Below are 8,785 nucleotides of genomic sequence, written 5' to 3'. Positions count from 1 at the left end.
GGGGGGCTGCGGGTGGTGGGGGCTGGAGACTCTGCAGGGAACCAGACTCTCTTCTCCCAGCGGTCTGCATGAGAGGCTTTCAGCCAATTGGCCATAGACCAGTCAACTGGCTTCTCGTACAGCAGCCTGTATGACACACATGTGTGCCCTCAAAAATAATACACAAAGGCACAGGAGCTCTACCATGCATGCTCCCTTTGGCTCTGTGCCTATTTCATACATACATGTAGAGTGGTGAACCTTTTTGTGCAGAAAGTGTTTGAGCTGTAAAACTGTCAATGGTTTAGGAACAAAGAAAACTTGTTCATGAAGTATGAGTATGATTCTCAAATTTTAATGACCAGATATTTGCGGCAGATGTCCAAAACAGAGTGACTACTGAGGTGTGATGCCCAGAAGAGTTTGACAAATGGACCATTCAGGGATGTGTCCCAGCATACTGAGGCAACAAAACACACAGGCAAGCATATAAAATGTCCAGGTACTTTATGCAACCGCGAAAAGACGTGAGAAACAAAGACAGCAGGCCTATATTTTTTCCCCATCTAATCACTGTGCATGTATTTAAAAAATACAGGCCTATTATCTAAGATTGCTCATACTCACCATTCATTTCGTTACTATTATCAGTATCCAGCCAGTCAATGACGCCCCTCTCTCAATGGACTTCACAATGTTTCACTAAACCATGTCTCGGTTTTCTTCTGCGGAAATCCTCCACCACCAATGTCACACCGTTAAAAAAACGGTACCGGATTCCCGAAGAGTACTGGGCTAACCGGCACAATTGTAGCACATAACACTGCTTTAACAAGCACCCCTTCCGGCTGCTCAGGGAACAATGGTGCAGCATCAGACTGACAGCTTCACGGACAACGTGACTTACTCCGTCCAATCATGGTTTTATAAAGCAGGAATCAGCCGCAGAGCGCTGCTGCCTGCCCACCGTGGCTTCAACGCAAATCCCTCTGTATCATCATGTGCGATGACTCTGGCGAGAGAGGGAGGGTTTCAAATATTTCAGCAGGGATTTCAATAATAACAGGCAACAATTAATTTACAGAAAACCTAATTATATTTTTGTGTAAAAAGAGTGAAAGAATATTTAAATAGAATATATAAAAGTAAGTCACAGACTGCATTTGCTTCTTTCTTTTTTTTTTTTTTAAATTCTGGACTGAAACAAGATTTAAACAAAAAAATATTTGATATCTGATATTTGTACCTCTACTGCAATGTTTGTGTGGCATCCCTCTTAAATGCACTGTATTACTGTAGTCTCTGGAATAATTATAGTTTTAAAACTTGTCACAAATGGTAATGAAACAGATGAAGTTAAGAGGCTTATAAAAAGAAACAGATGTATTGGCAAACACCCGTAGTCCTACTATATGTATCACATGTAATTAGTCCCTGCTGTTTTATGAAAGCTAAATCAGTGAAATGTAAATGTGAAAACAAAAAAATCTGATCGGCCAGGAGAGGAGCGACAGGAAGGCTTTGTTTGCTTTTATGTCCGTTTAATGGAAATTAAATGTTCAACATCAAGTCCTCTATGGAAAGTATGTCAAGTCAGGGTCGAGGTTGAAATAAATCATTGAAGCACACTGCCATCTTGTGGCCATAGTGTCAAACTGCAACTGTTCTCTAAGCCCAGGCCAATTTATAAATCTCTTGTCATGTTCATTTCCAGACAGAGCCAAAAGTGTGGGTGGGTATGGCTGGTTCTGAGTCTGTTGAGATTAAGAAGAGAGGAAATTGTGCTGTTGCCTCATGTTCAATATGATTTATTCTAGTACACTTATTAACCACTGGACATGAAGAGGAAAGAAGATGGTACATTTGGAAAATATTAGGATTTTAGTCCCCTCATTGAAGGCCTAAGATCAATGATCGACTTTGTAGTTGTATCCTCTGATCTGCGGCTATATGTCTTGGCCACTTTGATGAGGAGAGGTGCAGAGCTGCAACTGAACACCACCTGGTGGTGAGTTGATGTAAAAATTCGGTTACAATTTTTTAGCTGATATATTTTGAATATTTAGCTAGTTTTCTTCTCATTTGAGACAGAAATTCATGTAAAACATCAAGTTAAATGTTAAATGTTAAATGTAGATCTAAATGTTAAATGTTAAATCTCAATATTAAATCTAAATCTAAAACTAAATCTAAATTTAAATCTTAATGTTAAATCTAAATCTAAATGGGTCGCAGAGTGTAAAGCTAAAGATATGCAAATAAATCAGCGCCAGCGCTCTGGTCCACGCCCCCTTGCCATACCCTCAGCTCACACAGCCCCGCCCACACAACTGACCTGGGATCAGTCGCTGAGACGAGCGAAAGAAGTCAGTTGATTCTCTGTATGAGGCTGAGATTGAGCGGGCGGTCATGGCAGGTGTGCGAGCTGCACTCCAAGGTGCATTTCCACCGGTACCGTCCACATTACTAATGGTAAGGTAAGTATTTTTACTTCTAACTTCTGAAAACATTCTGGATGACCAGTTAGCTACCGTTTGTTAGTGTCACTCATATGCTAGCTAAGGTTAGCTAAGGTTTTTATCTTTTGTTGTGAAGACCTGAAACAAGAGCCAGCATTTTAAATGTCAGATAGGTATATAGCTAGCGATCCAGCTGATGTTAGCTATCTGGGAAAGTCACACATTAGCAACAGCATAGGCTTCATAGAGTGAGCAGTTTGTTACCAGTAACCACTAACTAGATTATGGGTAACTAAGCCTATCTTTCTGAAACATAGCTCCAGAAAATCCTTACAGGGGATCACAAAACTTTAGCTAGCATCTGAGTGACAATACCAAACAGTAGCTAGCTGGTCAGGTTACTTTCTGTTGGTCTCAAGGATGATCTGGCAAACTCTGCAGATTCTGGCAGATTTGCCCTGACATGCTGAAGGCTCTGGACTTTGTAAGACTGTCTTGACTGACACACCTCCTCAATGTTGCATTCAAATTGGGGACATTGCCTCTGGACTTGCAGACCGGGGTGGTGGTACCTATTTTCAAAAAAGGGGGCCGCAGGGTGTGGTCGAATTATCAGTGTGTCACACTGCTCAGCCTCCCTGGGAAAGCCCATTCCAGGGTGCTGGAAAAGAGGCTACAACTGATTGTTGCACCTTGGATTCAGGAGCAGCAATGCAGACTCCGTCCTGGAAAACACATTCCTGGTAGATGTCGGTTAGGGTGCCTCAGAATTCCCTCCCTGCTATTTGCAGACAATGTTCTGTTGGTCTTGTCAGACCAGGACCTCCAGCATGCACTGGGGCGGTTTGCAGTGAAGCGGTTGGGGTAAGGGTCATCACCTCCAAGTCTGAGGCCATGGTTGTCTGCCAGAAAACAGTGGATTGATCTCTCTGGGTTGGATCACTCTCTGCAGAGATGGAGTTTCTTCCCCAGGTGAAGGAGTTCAAGTATCTCTGGGCCTTCTGTATGAGTGAGGATAGGATCGAGCAGGAGATTGATAGGTCAATCGGTCCAGCGCCAGCTGTAAAGCTGGCATTGTACTGGACCATTGTGGTGAATATGGAGCAGAACCTCTCTAGTTACCAGTCGAGCTTCGGTCTGACGCTCACCTATGGACGTGAGCATTCGGCAGTGACCAAAAGAACGAGATTTTAAGTAAAAGCGGCTGAAATGAGTTTCCTCCACAGGGTGGCTGGGCTCAGCCGTAGACAAAGGGCAAGCTCTGACATCCAGAGGGAGCTTGGAGCAGAGCTGCTGCTCTTTCATGTCTCCTTCCACTGGAGGTCTTCCATGCACGTCCAACTGGTAGGAGGCCTCAGGGTAGACCCAGAATACACTGGACGTCTGAACTACTTTGCATGACCTGCTGCCACTACAACCTTATCCCGTATAAGTGTGAGAAAATGGATGGATGGATAGAATAATAGTTCCTGTTTGATTTGCCAAAGCTTTATTTAGCAGCATTCACATTCTTTTCCACTACTGTTCCATGCCTCATAGGCCCTTTTTACAGCTGAAATTTCAATTTTCATGTGTCCCAGTAAGCCATGACAATTTTATTATAATTTACACCTTCAATTTTCCTTCTGTAAAATGTTGGTGAAAAAGGTTTATTGTCTATTATTACTTCTCTTAACCTATACTGTCACCCTGATATCCCATTTACCATTTTTTTTTAAAAACGGAGGAATGGCTGTATACATTAGTCATTTCAAGGAGTACATTAAATGTTTTCACAGATGACACTGTTAACAAGGCAGGGTTGAAGAACCAACTCACCTCAATGTAAGGAGCATTTTTAAAGGGGAAAAAGGTAGGAAACTACATATGGCAAGAAGTATTTTTGTCCTGTGGTCCCCAGTTGGATATTTAAGGACCACACAAAAAATACAGTAATTAAATACATGTAGAAGACAACTAATGAATGCAACCACTACAACACAGAAGCCATTTATACACAACTCCTGGCTCTAGACCAATCAAATATTTAGTAATGACTTCAACCTCAAGTGTAGTTAGTACACACACAATTCATTTGGTTTGGGAGCATTGCTGCACTGTGTTCTCAATGTTGTATCAGTGCATTATCTATGTCTTACTTTCTTTCTTCATTGTCTAGCAACTGATAATTTCTCCTATCAAATGAAAGAATTGTTCAAATTATCAGAAATATAGGCCTAGAAAATAAACTGAGTGCAGTCACCGCATACTTAAAATGCTATTACAGAGCTCTACCAAAACTGAACAATAATTTCTGAAGTATGCACCATTATTGCATTACAGTACAAAAATAAGTAAACATTGTCAGTAAATTGGATTTGGGGATTTGAGGGTGCACCAACTGTTCTGACATAAAGTGGCTTCATTTCAGGATCCAAATGTATTCTAAAGGTTTTTATGCTCCCAAATGCTGTTTAATTTAACCATGACTCTGTCGTGGCATCCTCATTAGTGCTAATGAGAATTTGCTACTAACATGTAGCCTCTTACATTTGCAACTAGCACATGAAAAAAAGGGGAAAAAAAACTGATTATGAAAAATTGTTTATTTCACATGAGGTTAATTTCATAAAGAAATGTCATTCACTGTTTCTTTCTCTAATTAGGAAATTAAATGTGTGTTTTTTTAGCCCTGGTTTACTGTGAAGGAAAGTTGTCCCCTGTTAGTATAAAACTCCAGTGAAACCTGATGGCTGTGAATGGATGAGGGACCAGGCTATACGTGACACTCTGCTCTGGCCTTTCTGAATTATGCATTCCTCTCAGGTTAACTGTGGATATCTGGTGTCCTTCATTCAACACATCGCAGTGGACTGATCTATCATGAATAATTTTCTACTATTTTTTCCTTCCCCCAGCAGCCACAAGAAGCTTTTGGACCTATTTGGAGAAAGCCATGAGCTTCTATGTGTAAGAAATTATTTATATTTTGTCTTCTTATATACTGTCAATGTTACTGGGAAACAGTTATGTGTGTAATTGTGTGTAAATGTCTTTGCTTGTATGTGAAAAGGCTTTTGCTGTACACCAGATTTATTGTGTGTCTCTCTTTATGGAGCTCTTGAGAGCTTTTGTGCACAGCCTGTCAATTCTGTGCCTTTACAGAGTCGCTGATAGAGGCCCCTCAGGCTGCAAAGAAAGTGGAACCCTGTCAAGTGTGGTGACCTGTGTCCTCTCTCTCCTGTAGTCAGAGTACCTGGTGATACAATTGCACCACAATGGAAATTCAATCAAGAGATGGACCAGAGTGAGAGGCAACTGCTTTCGTGTCCCTCTCCAGCACGCCTGCTAATCGATCAATTCATCTGAAGAGGAACTTTAAACACATCTGGATTAAAGATACTTCAGTACTGGAAGGTGGTTTGGAGAGAGGATCATCGACTTCACTTTCAACAGTTGTGAGTACAATCATTGCTCTATTTTATGTCTCTGTATGATTGCAACAGGTACTTTTATGGGTGGTGTATGGCAATTATCACCAGCAGTCAAAGCTTTCAATAGTAAAATGTGACCAATACCATGCGCTCATTTAGTGTTGATTGTATCAAGTGAAAATTGACAGTTATAAATGTGTTTTTTATTGCTGAGTTTGTTGCTAAGGCATTACCAACGCAATTAATTACAAGTATGGTATGTCAGCCTGAGAAATAACCTTGACAGAGCACGCTTTGTTACAGCATGTTAGAATGCTGTACATAATGTGGGATTTCTTAATTTCAAAAATATGCGAACCAAATGTAATGTTAGTAGTAGATACACAGTTGTGTGAGACAAAAAGGCAAAAATATGTTTATTAATCTGAAAGGAATTAGCTAAAAGGAAACACAGAGTAACATGTTAACTTTTAAAATGTTTGGTATGTCACTGAAAGACACATTGCTGTCAAGTGAAGGCTTTTCATTTGTTATTTCCATATGAACAAATACATCCCATGTTTTTGCTCTAATCCTTCCATACTGGCATTTTACTGCAGAGAATCACTATGAATTCACATTCAAGGCTGCGGAGGAATTAGCAGGAAACATGTAGTGCCACGGATGTTGTTTAACTATATTATTTACAGGTTGCCTGTGAATAATATATAATGCCTGGTAATTTCCTCCAAACAAGCACTTATAAACCTGGATACCACAAGCATGAGCTATAAAATAAGAAGTGCATCCCTCATTTGAAGCTGCACTAATCAATATTTTCCGATTACCAATAGATCAAATTACTACGTGTAATGTGAAAGAAGCTGCCTGTAGTGACGGACCCACAGAGAAATCTCACCCAACGATGCAGCGCCCTCAGCTCAGCAGAACGTTTGAACATCTTTCATTTCCTTGTTTTGATGTTAAGACCCCGGTAGCAGTTCTTATCAGAAGTTCTGATAAACCCTCTGGATGCTACCTGCCAAGCATCAAACTGCACACATTCAAAGCTAGCTGCTAGCTGGTGGACATGGTGGAGCACTTACCAACTATAGAATCAGATCTTTCCTTGAAGAGTTAGAAACCAAAAGAGAGCTAAAAGAAGAGTGAACACTTTACTTATATCCATCAGGTGGCCAGAACACAACACAAAATGAATAGCTATTGGACCATGTCTCCTGGATGTGTAAACAGGACAAACCTCATCCATATCAACTTCATAACGTGATTATATGTCAGTTTTTTCCACTTAAAAAAATGAATCAATTAATTTTTTTATGATGTTTTCATTTATTCACCAGGTGACGATTAGTATACATGTAGTTTGAGTATGACAAGTCAGAACTGATGCAGAATACACTCCTTTCTTATTGTATGGTACCGACCTTATCATGAGGAGCTCTCAGTGCAAACATGCAAACTGAAATGGAGTGGATAGGACATGGTTATAGGGGCCAGAGAGAAATTGAGCTTCAGGGACCCAGCCTCAAAGCACACATGTAAAGTAGCTCACTATTTAAAAATATTATTACCAAAGCCAAGTTTGAGTTTGATGTATGTCTCTCCTCTAGCATGATTTTGAAAAGTATAGAATCAGTAACTTCTCATTGTATGCCATTGTTCCCAGTAATTTTACACTGTGAGAACAACAATGAGTATAATCAGTCCAACATGAATGATTTTAATAGAGGGAGACAATCTGGCAGAACACAGAAATGCATGATTCGCAGTGTGTGGGAGCGAATCATGTCATATTCCAAGACTGAGAACTGCTGATGAATTTGAATGACAGGGTATCCATGACAACTATAACAAATGAGTGTGTGCACAATAGTAAATCTTCATTTAGTTTGAATTATCCGGTGTCTATGTCAAATGGGGCATGCAGCATATTAGCCTCATGGATTGACATTTTTCAGATCTCCCAGCCCATCTGACAGTGTTTCTTTTACATGAATAATGAGACCAGAAGTGCTGGATGAACATTACACTGTGTGGGGCTTAGGAGCAGTGAATTACTGGGTACAACTAGGCTGGCTGGCTTTATGCATGTGGCTGATTTGCATTCAGGCTCCATTGTAGGAGCAACAGGCGTGAGATATTATAGTTGATATATGCGCAGACTTCCAAGCCCTGCAATAGAAAACATTATTCTGTTAGTTTGAAACCTGCAACTTGACATGTGGTCGATGTTGTGTGATGAACATTAACCAGAGGGTGTTTATGTTAAGGGCAATAGGATTACTGGCTCAGTCATTAGCACTTCCTGTCTCTGTGTTATTCTTGTATTACACTTGCAGTGCAGTTATCCCTATCTCCAGCTGCTCATGACCATGACATGGATTAAGCTTGCAAAGGAAATTGAATGAATGAATGAATCCCCTGCATTTATGTAACCCAAACTAATATTGTAGTGACTGCATTTCACCACAAGATGGCTGGAAGGTACACACAGAAATCAGGAGACTTTGCCTTTGCCTGACAAGAATATTTTGTTGACTGGCTTTTTGAGGTTTCTCCAACGAGGGTGGACTGATTCTCTAGGCAAAACAGAATAAATTATACTTTAATTACTGAAGTTACTGGCAGCAACAACAACAGTTTATACTTGAAAATTTACCCTCCAAATTATTCATATAATGTATGTAAATTACTATAAAGATACCTTTGGTCCTCCTCCACCGGATGATGCTGCTTGACTTTGCCCATAACTTTTTAATTAGTGTTATGGAACAACATACCTGCTGCAGGGGCTGTGTTTTAACTGGGTGCCCCTGTTGTATACCAGAACAAGCTGCATTACAAAAAATGATTGATTTCAATATATCAAATCCAAATAAACATGTTGTGCTTCTAAAAACAACATTAATAAAACATTCATTATGCCCTCCATTG

The 8,785-nt window shown here is 40.3% G+C and overlaps 1 protein-coding gene across 1 annotated transcript in view; it reads right to left on the bottom strand.

Annotated features, from left to right (window-relative positions):
- Window positions 1-901, bottom strand: part of csrnp3 (cysteine-serine-rich nuclear protein 3) — a 23,259-nt gene extending 22,358 nt beyond the window's left edge. The window contains exon 1 of the mRNA XM_023405589.2: window positions 607-901. The gene's annotated coding sequence lies outside the window, so the exon portion shown is untranslated. The remainder of the gene's footprint in view (window positions 1-606) is intronic.
- Window positions 902-8,785: the final 7,884 nt, after the last annotated feature.

This window comes from Seriola lalandi, unplaced genomic scaffold (assembly GCF_002814215.2).
Source record: "Seriola lalandi dorsalis isolate HSWRI2012SDOR001 ecotype SW California unplaced genomic scaffold, Sedor1 jcf7180002054279, whole genome shotgun sequence".
In the NCBI taxonomy this organism is placed as follows: domain Eukaryota; kingdom Metazoa; phylum Chordata; class Actinopteri; order Carangiformes; family Carangidae; genus Seriola; species Seriola lalandi.
Note: the sequence above shows the minus strand (reverse complement) of the source record. Positions and strands in the feature narration are given on the sequence as shown.